At 40.9% G+C, this 12,090-nt stretch overlaps 1 protein-coding gene and 1 non-coding gene across 2 annotated transcripts in view; one reads left to right on the plus strand and one right to left on the minus strand.

Annotated features, from left to right (window-relative positions):
- Positions 1-12,090, plus strand: part of Tnfaip8l3 (TNF alpha induced protein 8 like 3) — a 45,243-nt gene that overhangs the window by 15,217 nt on the left and 17,936 nt on the right. The gene's annotated exons all lie outside the window — the stretch shown is intronic.
- On the minus strand, positions 7,421-7,557 carry LOC114635011. Its single transcript, XR_003713400.1, has one exon. It is a non-coding gene; the product is annotated as a small nucleolar RNA SNORA48 (small nucleolar RNA).

The following is a 12,090-nucleotide window of genomic DNA, read 5'->3' on the forward strand; positions in this document are numbered from 1 at the left end:
ATAAGCCAGGTACAGAAAGGTAAGGACCAGCTGCTGTGTCTCACACATGGATATCAGTTCTGCCTGAATGTAGAATATTGATTGCTAGAAGCTGGGAAGCAGGGGATCGATAAAACAAACCTGGATTTGATCAGCACATGCTGCACATATGACTTAAACCATCCCACTGACTACTATCAAATGTACAATTAATTAAAAATAAAACAGAAAGTTGATTATAACAATTAAATTGTATTTGACAATTTTATTACAAAAAGGGCATTTGTAGCACTGGCAACAGCAATTACCATTGGAGTGAAATAGAGGAAATACAAGACGGCTCCTCTGTGGGTGTCTTCCTGTGCTGATCCGGTCACTGTGTAATTCTTGAGGTTTAAGTTTATTAAATGTTTTCCACGTGTCAGGGATATCCCTCTTGAAACTGCCAATGAAAAAATAAATACAAGCCAATGGGAATCCTCTGGCCAGGTCTTATGCAGAGTAATTTGTTCAGAGGAGTGTGCAGGAGGGTAACTGGACTTGTGCAGACCTGTGAGAAGATACACAGTGTGGCTGTGATGCGTCTGGAGAAAATATGAGTTTACATTTAGGGGAGACAGGTATGCATCATCTAATGGGGTGATGGGAGGAAGTGGAGCTGAAGCTTCTACAGACAGTGTAGGGCAGCCTGCTCAGGCCAGAGGCTGGCAGAGTGGCAGTCTGTGGCTGAGTCTGTGGGTACTGAGGCTGACACAGGAGGGGACTTTAGGAGACATCCTGCCAACTTCTTGTTCTGTGGTTGGCAAACACAGAGGTCTGCTGGAGACATCAAGAGCCCCAGAAAATAAACAGGAGGAGGCCTTCTGTAGGGAAGCCATAGAAGAGTCACATTGTAGGCTCTGAGGTAAATGTCCCAGGGTTTTTAAAGGAGGAGGCAGCATCCCATTTCTAAAGACAGCAGGAATTTGGACAGCACTGAGGGAAGAGTAGCTGTGACCCACCCAACTCTCATACTTGGTATGTGTCCAGTGGGGGGTTTTGTGGATGAAAAATTCAATTTCTGATTCTAAAGGGGATCTCGTATTAAACTGAGGACACAAACCACAGGTCTGCTTCCTTATTTAGCCAACTAAGAAACTAGGAAGGTGAAGAGATTGTCACCCAGGAGAATTTGGGGAGCTTGGCAGAGGGACAGGAAGTCAGCTCTCCTCTCTTCCCTGGCACCATTACTGAGTCAGGTCAACTCCCTGTCTTCCCCATCTTTGAGGAGTGACAGTCCTGGTGTTGTGACCCACAGGGCAGTTGTTCTGTGTCCTGGAAAGATAACCTGGTAACTCAGCTCACATTCCTTTCGGTGGTCCAGTTTTGTGTTGCTTTAAAGTATATATATTTTATTCTGGGCCATTTACTGTCCTAGAGACAAATGGAGGGATACTTCTGAAAAAGTTTCAGGAAGACAGACTTCTACCAGCATAGAAATATGAGTAGGCCAGCCCTTGTTCAAGTACACAAAGCCCAGGATCCCAGCCTATGACCCAATGGATGATCATTTCATTGTCCCGTGAGCTGCACACATACCCCACCCCATGCGCTGTTAGTCCATACGCCTCATGTTGACTGTGGTGATCCTAAGTATTCCAATGTGGTTTGACTCTTGTTCTGATTTTATTACAGCATATTCATGAGGGATCTTATAAGCAATATGTTACAAGTGTCCCTTTCCTGTGGTTCCTTAGTCAGTTTTTTAATAAAACAAAATTGCTATTTATTAAAAACAAACAAATAATTAAACAAAACAAAACTAAGTAGAACTTTAGGAAAGCTGTATTACTCTCTGCCAAAACATCTCCCTTCCGGCTTTTCCTTTGTGTGCCTCATCTTCTCTAGCTAAATTTATTTAGAGGTGTGTGTGTGTGTATGTGTGTGTGTGTGTGTGTATGTGTGTGTGTGTGTATGTGTGTGTATGTGTGTGTGTGTCTGTGTGTGTGTCTGTGTGTGTGTGTGTCTGTGCCTGTGTCTGTGTCTGTGCCTGTGTGTGTGTGTGTGTGTCTGTGTCTGTGTCTGTGTGTGTCTGTGTGTGTTTGTGTGTGTGTCTGTGTGTGTGTGTGTGTCTGTGTGTGTGTGTGTCTGTGTGTGTGTGTCTGTGTCTGTGCCTGTGTCTGTGCCTGTGTCTGTGTCTGTGTGTGTGTCTGTGTCTGTGTGTGTGTGTGTATAACTGAGGTTTTACATGCTGCTGGATTAATCAGATTATAGTTCCTTTCAGGATCTTCAGTTCTATAAGCTTAAATTCCTGCTTCCTTGGGCTTTACCTTATTTTCCATGGAGTTTGTTCCAGAAAAAATGTCAAATATTAAGTTTACTAGTAAAATTCATAAGCGCCGGGCAGTGGTGGCACATGCCTTTAATTCCAGCACTTGGGAGGCAGAGGGAGGCAGATTTCTGAGTTTGAGGCCAGCCTGGTCTACAGAGTGAGTTCCAGGACAGCCAGGGCTACACAGAGAAACCTTGTCTCGAAAAACCAAAAACCAAAAACCAAAAAAAATTAAAAAAATAAAAAATAAAAAATAAAATTTGTAAGCGTATTAACTATCAAGACCAGGTAACGCTTATCATGAGAATGCAAATATGAATTATGTCTAAAACTGTTATGATTGTTTAATTTGTGTATTATGAGATAAACAGTCTCAACAAACACAAAGAAAGTGTTTACTAAAATCAGATATGTAATTTTACTTAAAAGCAAAAATCCTTGGAAATAAGGAGTAGAATGAAGATTCTTTTACCTGGTGTTGTCTATCAGAAACCCATAGCAGGGAACATGGAATTTGGGGTAACGTAAATCTGTGTTCCCAAGGCCATCCATGGTCACTTAAAATGGCTCCAGAATAAACTCATGTTTCCTTTAAGATAAGAACTGTGGGTTTTGTGTGTGTGTGTGTGTGAGTGTGTTGACAATTGTGGTGACACACATGGGACTTGAGAATCATCCACTTTTCACTGGAGGAACCAACTGAATGGAAGACCGGTGTCTGCACAGCCCCATTCAGTTCAGACCATCCGGTGTCATTTCCTCAAGTGGATTGTTGGTAAGTTCTTTCCTGGGCTTAGGAAGTCCCTTGGTTTGGTTGAGATCCATCTGTTTATTCTGAGCTGATTACCACGGATTCTACTTTAACAGATACCTTTTTGGTCTGTTTGCAGTGTATTTGGTTTATGAAATCTAGTTGGTTTGGTTTGATTTAGTTTGATTGCTTGCTTTGGATCTCTAAAAGCATTTTTTTTAATCAGTATTTTGTTTGTTTTGGAACTTTGAAGGCATTTTGATGTCTGTGTTGTTTATCTTGGTTTTCATTGTCTTTGAAATGTTTTGATTTATTATCCTTTGGCCTTGTCTTATGACAGTCTTCCTCAAACACCTAATTCTGCCCTTTTTTCCTATTGCTTCTCTTCTAAACTTGCTAAGCTTTTAGCTTAAGAGTTTCACGACACTTGATAATAAAGTCTCCAGAGAGAAGAGGCATCTATTTCCTTCTACCCAAAGGTGTGGAAATATCACAGGAAGCACCCCATGATATACCACAGACTTATAGGAAAACCCAACAAACATATTACATTCGTGAGTTTGAAGGGACTTTATTGACGTACCTGGGAAGATGCCTATGTCACCAGTGTCTTGATCTCCTCATGTTGGTGTACCCAGGAGGACATTGGAACAGGAAGCCCCTTTCTCCTGAGGTATTCACAGTGGCAATTCCTTGGCAGGGACTGGAGAAGCAATGGTCTTTTAGATCTTCACAGTCTTTGTCCAAATTATTGGCTATGTCCAAGCAACAATTGTCTTGTGGAAAACCCTTGTACACAAACCAGTCCTAAAAGTCTTTCATGCTTAAAGCCAAAAATCAGTTTGGTGGGCACTGGGGTCCCTACAGTTTAGGGAAAGTCCTCAGGCTGCTGACGATAATCAAATGAAGCTCCATCTGTGTCACCTCAACAGTACTTATGGGGATTTACGTTCAGTCCCATCTTTAAGCTTCTTCAGTGAGTTTCCCTCTGTTCCCTGACTGGTGGATCCCGCTAAATGTGAGTTCTGTGCCCCTTTGCTTCTGCTGTTCTAACAAGAAACCCACAACATGTCTGAGAGATACTGACAGCAGAAATAGGTAAATCCTAGACCCATCTGTACTCTGCTCTTGGGTCATAGGCACTAACCTGTAGCTTTTCTGAGGAGCAGCTTCATAACGCCTGATTTCCACCCACTCCACTTGTTTAAGATCCTCAGGAGACACTTGTGTCTGCCAGTCTCTCAGAGTGGTAAAGGAATGATTGGGGTGTTTCTCCAGGACTGCATTCTGGGGAAAGGAAAGAGCTGCAGCCAAAGCAATAACTTGTCTCTGTGAAGGAGATTTCAAACCATTCTAGCAGCTGGTTAGACCACCTCGCTGGTGAGACTAAAATCCAGATACTGATGAGTCATTAGTGGGTATAACCGTTCCTTAACAAGGACTGCTGGAATGTGTATATCCTGGGACCTCTATTGAAACTGTTTCTTACTTCAGGACCCTAAGGGTGGACTTGAGAAAGGTTTGATGGGTCTTTGTGACCCCTTCTTAATGTGACCACATAGAATAAATCTCCTTTTTTATGCTACTTTTAATTTTGCTCTTTTAATTGGCATGTAGTAGAAAAGTGGCCAGATCTGCTTGGCACAAGTTGTGATCTCCAAGTTACCTGCTAGAAATCAGTCTAGGACAAAATTAAAAAAAAAAAAATACTCCTCCTCCTCAGCTAGAGTTTATCTTAAGCCTATAAGACAAACTTCCCCTTTTACTCTCCTTTGTTGCTAAGCCTTCCTCACATTAAAAAAAAAAAACAAACGTAATATAAACTTTCTGCTTTTTTAAATGAGTGCATCTGATTTCATGTAATTGTGTCATGTGTCTGTGATAATTGTTTTAGTATATTTTTGGTTATTTTTATATATTGTTTGCATCAAAGTTTTTTTTCTTTTACACACTGTGACCACTTCAGTCCTCTTCTTTAATTTTTGGTATATGCTAAGATTATTTTTGGTATACCCAACTAAAATGCACGTGCAGATTCAAATTTCAGTACTATGGTTATGTCTTAGGAGCTGATCAATACATGCGATTTATACATTTGAGAACTCTAAACATCTTAAAATTGATTAAAATAGTATCTTTTGGAACCTTACATGCTTCATAAACCTTTGTATACATAGATTTTGATAAGGAGTTCCTTCCAAAGCAGATTTTTGTTTATGTAATGGCTACAGAAATTCATATCGTTTTTATTTCTTTTTTTTAGCTTTTTATCGGTGCCTTGTGAGGTTTACATCATGCACCCCAGTCCTGCTCATCTCTCTGTCCCCTCGTATACACCCTTTGCCATTGCAATCTACCCCCAAAATAAAACACCCTCAAATAAACAAATGACAAACAAAAATCAAGCATAAAAACCATCTAACTGTGAAAGCCGTAGTGTGTCACAGTATGTCCTACAGTCTATCCCTCTGTCCACAAATCTTTACTTGCAAATGTTCATTGCAGTGAGTCTTCAGTCAGTCCCGAGATCTCTGGCCTCTGTGACACCATCAGTATTGTCTCTTCATGGGACTCCTCCAGGTCACCCCATTGCTGCCCTGTGTCGTGGAGATCCTGCAGCCCTACCTAGACCAGCAGGACTAACCCCTTCATTCATTCCAACTATTTGCAGATGATACAGATTTTGGGGGTGGATCAACTCTGAGCCCTAGATCTGGACCTGGGTGACAGCTGAGTTAGTCAGTGTGCAGGTTTTCCTTTATCTGCACCACCAGGGCAAGCTTTCCAGTGTTGCTCCAACTGGGACACCCAATGCCACCACCTGTAGAAGGCAGCGTCAGCTCTCCTGTTCTCATGCCCTTGGAGCCAGCTTGCCTGCACCCATGTCTCCAGAGTTAGCTCCACTGTGCTGCCCAATCAAGGTGCAGGGTCCATACTCCCAAGTGCTGCAGCCTGTGAGGGACTGGGCCAGCTCTCCTGCTCTCACACCCTCAGGGCTGGCTCACCTGTGCTTTTGCCATTAGGGCCAGCTCCACTGCATTGACCAGACAAGGTACAGGGCCTACTTTCCATAGTGCTACAATCAGTGAAGGGCAGGACCAGCTCTTCAGCTTTCAAGGCCGTAGAGCCAGCTCTCCAGGCTACTGCAGGTGGTGAGGAGGGGAAGGGGAGTATTACCCCACACACACCCGCACCCAAACCACCTTACCAGACAAGTGATGGGGCCAGCTCTCTGGTGCTCTCACCCTCGGGGCCTTCTCGCTCACTTATGACCCTTCCACCAGGGCCAGCTTTACTGTGGTGCCCAGACAAGGTACAGGGCACATAGTCTCCCAAATGCTGCAGCCAACAATGGACAGAACCATTTTACTGGTTCTCATGACCTAGGGCCAGTTCTCCTGACTGCCTCAGGTGGTGGCGGTTGGGAAGATAACATCCTCCTCACACCCATACCACCTCACAGCAGAGAAGTGGCAGGACCAGCTCTCCCATGCTTTTCTCTTGGGCCTGGCTCATCCGCGCCTCCACCACTAAGGTCAGTTTTGATGTGCTGTCCAGGCAAGGTGCAGGGCCCACTCTCCCAAGTGCTAGACCTGGTGAGAGGCAAGGTTAGCTCGCCTGAGCTGCTGACAGGAGGTGGGGGCGTCACCTCTGTGCCTGTACCACCCCACAGCAGTAACTGGCTGGGTTAACTCTCCTATGTTCAGGCCACCTGGCTGGCTCACCCATTCCCTTGCCACAAGGGTCAGCTCCACTGTGCTGCCTGGGCCAGGCACAGGACTGGCTCTCCTGAGTGCTGCCAGCAGTGAGAGATGGGGCCAGCTCCCCAGAGTGCCACATTCAGGCTGATCCAGTGAGAGATGGGGTGAACTAGGCATCCCCCTGGACATCCAAATGGTTCCCAGGGGCTGCCCCAATCAGGGAGTCCCCACATTCTCTAGTGGTAATATAGGCTACAGACGTCAACACTGACCCCTGCCACTGACCCAGACACAGCCCTCAGCTGGGGCTGGGACTTCACCATGGCCCCAGGTGGCAGGGTGAGCCACTCACAAGGGTGACCTTCCTACCCTCCAGTCTCCAGTTCCATCTTTCATCGTAAAGTTGACGGTTTTCCGCTTCTCTTTCTCTCCCATCCGACTACCACATACTTGCACATTGTGGTGGCTCCTGCTGCAGGCTGGGTACAAAGTTGATAGGCCCCTGGGTGACATTCTCCATCTGTTCTGTATGGTTTGGCAGCAAATGGGTGCCTACGGCCCCCCTGTGTGCTGTATGCTGGAGGGCAGGTCTGTGAGTGGCAAGGCGGTCTGCAGGTCTCTGTCTTCCTCCTCCTACACTGTGCTGCCTGTATTTGATTTGATTTGATTGATTTGATTTTATGAGTTCTATGCATAAGACAGCTTTGGCCACCAAGCCAGGCATCAAGCTAGGATGAACAAAGGACTGCCATCTGCTCTGCCCCTGACTGACATAAGGACACCATCAAGGTGTCTCTTTTCCCATTGCCGGGGTAAAAAAAAAATCTTAACATGCAACTTAAATGTAAGGTTTCAATTATTGTTGGACTATATATAAATTAGTAGAGATATATTTACTGAAGATCTCTGTGCTTTATCCTTTTTATAATGAAAATTAGAAAAAATTCTAGTACAATTATGATAAAATATTGGTTTATTAAAATATATCTAGTGTAATATATAGATATACTGTCTTCATTTGGTTATGTTTTATTTTTACATAATGTATGTATTGTCAAACTGGCTTATAAGTAAGTGCTTAGGTAAACTAACTTAGTTCAACTTCATTTTTGGCTCATAGTAAACTAAAATTAAAAAAACATAATAATGAGAAAAGACAACCATATATTTAACCAATGTGACATGTAGGTAAAGCAAATACAGATGGGTGGTCCTCAGTCTTTACTCAAGACAACAAAGAAGAGTTTTTAAATTAAAATTTTTGTTTTCTTATTAAAGAAAGCTGTTGCTTCTTAAATAGTCAATCATTGCCATATATATATACAGACATATATCCATATCTGTTTGGAGAGGAATACCTACTTAGAATATTCCTATTAAATCATATAGTAATTGTAAAACTTGTACTAAAGGACAAATATTTAAATCCATTATTAAATTTTTTTCTAGTAAATAAGCCAATAAATCATAGTGTTTGTTATAAAAGACTTTTAAATATGACAGTTTTAGTGATGTTACAAATGAAAATATCATGTTCTTTCATTTGATTAAACCTTTTTGTTGTGATTGTTTCTTCACCCTAAACCCCTCTGTCTTAAAAGAAATGAGTGTTTGAAAGATTTGAGGCTTTTCACTGTATTTATATTTTGATATAACTTGGGTAAAACAAAAAATCGAGCTATTAAATTAAATTAATTAAATTAAATTAAATTTTAACTCTGTTTACTTTATCTAGAGATACCCAAAGAGTCTGGTTAATTTCTGTTCAGATTATATAAAAGACATCAATGTCTAGTAATATTCACGATGTTTTATACCTTAAGTACTGATATTTCTTGATGATTAGTATCTAAAATGTTCTATAATATAATTAGCCTGGCTTAAAATTAATTACTTAATATTTGTATTTAAGTAATAAAGAGACAACACTACAGTGACTTCTTCAAAAGTCTCATTTCTAGCTTTCAAAATATAAGTAAGATTGTTTATAGATTACAAGTAACTATAAGTATAGAAGGAAGTATATAGTCAATCTCATTGCAAATATATAAATTTTGGTTATTTTAGATGTTTCATTCATCTGTAGACTTCACTCCATTGTGCCAAACTGTGTTCTTGATTACTTAAATTTAGGTATAGTAATCTGTCGCATATAACTGTTATGTCAGATACAGAGGATATAAAAATAGTTCAAATCTAAATTCTAATGAGCCAAATAACTCAGATCTAAATCCTAATGAGCCAAGTCTTTCTTTCTTAATGGCATTTCCCAGGATGGTCTCTCCTGGAGGCTGCTGTCCTGCCCACTACTCAGCCTCACCAGCCTCACATCCTAAGAATGAGCTTCCTAGCTATGAGAGACCTCATAATATTTGAGAAGTAAAATGTTGCCCCTGTGTGCACAAATTGCATTGTCCAACAAGGGGAACTATGAACAAAATCTCCTAAAAAGGAGCTGTGTCTGTGGAGACTGGCTGAGTAGAACGGCAGTTCTGTGGAGAGACTGGGATGTCGTAGATCCAAAGACTTGTTACCTTAGTGTGGGTTCATTTTAGCCCTCTAGAACAGCCATGTCTTGCCCACCCCAGGGTTAGAACTAAATTTGTGATTAATAGATTAAAACCTTTTATAATCTCTTAATTGTGATGACTGCTAACTTCCACAAAACTAAAAGCTAAGAATGTCATCCAACAGCATCTTGGCCCACAGAAAATGTTTTTTCATCTTGCTATGATACCTGTCTGTCTGATGTACTCACTAATGTATTTCAAACTTGTCTTGATTTATGACTTTCTTTGTTCTAAAAAAACTATAAAACCCTTACGAAAACCACAGCAGGCGTCATATTTGATGAGAAAGGTTTAGAGGTAATCCTTTTGAAGTTAGGAATGAGACAGAAATCCCAAATAATTCTTATTTTTCCAAGATTGCACTGGGTAGTTCCACCATTGTTTAAAAAAAAAAAGCCAGTAAAACAACAAGAAAGCATAAGGTAGGGGATGACGAATATGTGTAGGCAACATTGGCTAACAGTATCGAGGAGATGCTACATAAAACTGACTAGAGCCATCAACAGAGCCCAGCAAGCCAAATATGGGAGAAGTGGAGGTGGACACATGTCTTTGATGTAGAAACTTCATATACATTAAAAACGATTTCCTCACCATTTGGCCAGATTGTCTCTGTCCTCTGATCATGCTTATAAAGTATTGGCACATCTTGCTCACCAAATACCCTTAGATATAACGTATAGTTCGCATCTTATTCTGTGTGAGTCAGTGCGCATGTGCAGAGGTCAGAGACCAACTTCTAGTTCTCGCCTTCCACGTGACTTCTGGGGGAGCTGAAACTCTGATAGCTTGCACAGTTATCTCATTGACCACTTATTGCAGTTGCTAAATGGCTGTTAATGACTGGATTTTTCCGTATTTATCACAGAGAGACTTAGCTTGCTGACTTCTGTTATTAGTTCTGATAGATTTTATGCACTTGAGCAAATGATTTGAAAGTTCATACCGGAGAGGAGAAGAATAGTCAAGAGAGTGTCTAAGCAGAATAGAGTGGAACCTTACTTACTTACTAAAAAAATACTTACTAAAAAATTAAGCAGAATAGAGTGGAATACTTACCTTACTTACTTACTAAAAAATACCCTAAATTTCAGATGTATATCCGTTAAATGTGGAAGCTTGATATGGAAAAAAAACCAAAAACAAAGAAGTCTGAGAGGTCAGTAGCAGAAATAAATAAATAAATAAATAAATAAATAAATAAATAAATAAATTGTGTGGAGAAAAGGAATCCAAACCTCATATAATAAGCAGGTACATTTTCCATATCAGTGAAAGACCTAAATGTGAAAAGAAAAACCATAGCATTCTAAAAATACATAAAAATAAAAATAAAAATAAATGAGACTTTTATTATACCATGGCAGGAAAGAATTTTTTTAAATCGGATTTTAAAAACTCAAGGGAATTATTGGCCAGTGTATGTTAAAGTTTAAAGCTTCTGTATACCATCGTGAGAGAAAGGTAAAGCTGCTGGCTGAGAGCAATGCATGTTAAAACAAAATACCATTTTTGTCCCATTCAGATGGACAAAAATTTTTAAATTTGGGCTTTTGATGAGGAAGCTTAACCCCAGGAACTCACTAGTGCTGGGAGTGAAAATTGGTGCAGTCTCCTTGGAGACCAGTTGGCAGCACTTCTGCCAGGCCTTGGCAGGCGTGCTCTAGATGTAGAATCCGGCAGATTGCTGTGTCCACAGCAGTGTAATGAATTTAAATGCCCATCAATGGGAACGATGCAGATGTGCCCATAACTAGGTAAACCTTGAAAGTGTGATGTTGAATAAAATGTTTCTGTAGGGTTTATGTGATGCCTTTTATAAAAAGTTTAAAAGCATTCATCTATAAAAACCAGAGATCAAACACATCAGCATCTAAAGTCAATTAGATTCGAGGGGAGAGAAACAGGAGAAAATTTGTACAAAGAGAACATCACCTCCCTTTGTCTTGGAGGGCAGAATATTAAGAACTGCTCCTGGGTAGCCATATTGCTTGCCAGGTAAAGTGCTTGTCTGACAACCTAGTAAATTCCCAAGAACTCAAGTAACAGTGGAACAGAGGACAAACTACACAGAGTTGTCCCCTGACCTTCATATGTAGGCTTTGACACATGTACATACCCACACTTAACATATTATATATACACAATAACAATACATTTAAAATAATTTTAAAAGAAATTGTTTCTGGGTATTGGCCATATAGATGTTATATTTTCTTCTATTTTATTTATATGCTTGAAATGCTTTATTGGTTTAAAATTTGTTGTAGTGTGTGTGTGTGTGTGTGTGTGTGTGTGTGTGTGTGTGTGTACATATGTGCATGCCTGTGGGAGAATCCACATGTGCCCATGGAGGTCAGGAGAAGGTACCTGGCCCATTGGAACTGGAGTTACAGGCATTTATGAGCGGCTCATGAGGGAGTGGGGAACTGAACTCTGGCCCCCATGAAAGAGCAGTAAGTACCCTTAACCATGGAACCATCTCTCCAGCCCCAGTTTTTAAAAAAGCAGTTCTTCTGAGGGAGAGAAAAACCAATCAATCTTCGTTTGAAAGTGGGCAGTAATTCAAAAGAACATTTAAGCTAATTGGTTTGTCACTCATGCATGGAAGCTTAGTGTGTATTGAAGTAATGTGTATTTAGTTTGGGGTGAAGCACAGGATGATGGAGCAGACTGCAGAACCCAACTCTGTTACTGTCTGCATGGTAGATTTAGAGAACTTCTCTCTCTTTCTCTCTCTCTCTCTCTCTCTCTCTCTCTCTCTCTCTCTCTCTCTCT

The sequence above is a fragment of the Grammomys surdaster genome, unplaced genomic scaffold, assembly GCF_004785775.1.
Source record: "Grammomys surdaster isolate TR1022 unplaced genomic scaffold, NIH_TR_1.0 1162, whole genome shotgun sequence".
In the NCBI taxonomy this organism is placed as follows: domain Eukaryota; kingdom Metazoa; phylum Chordata; class Mammalia; order Rodentia; family Muridae; genus Grammomys; species Grammomys surdaster.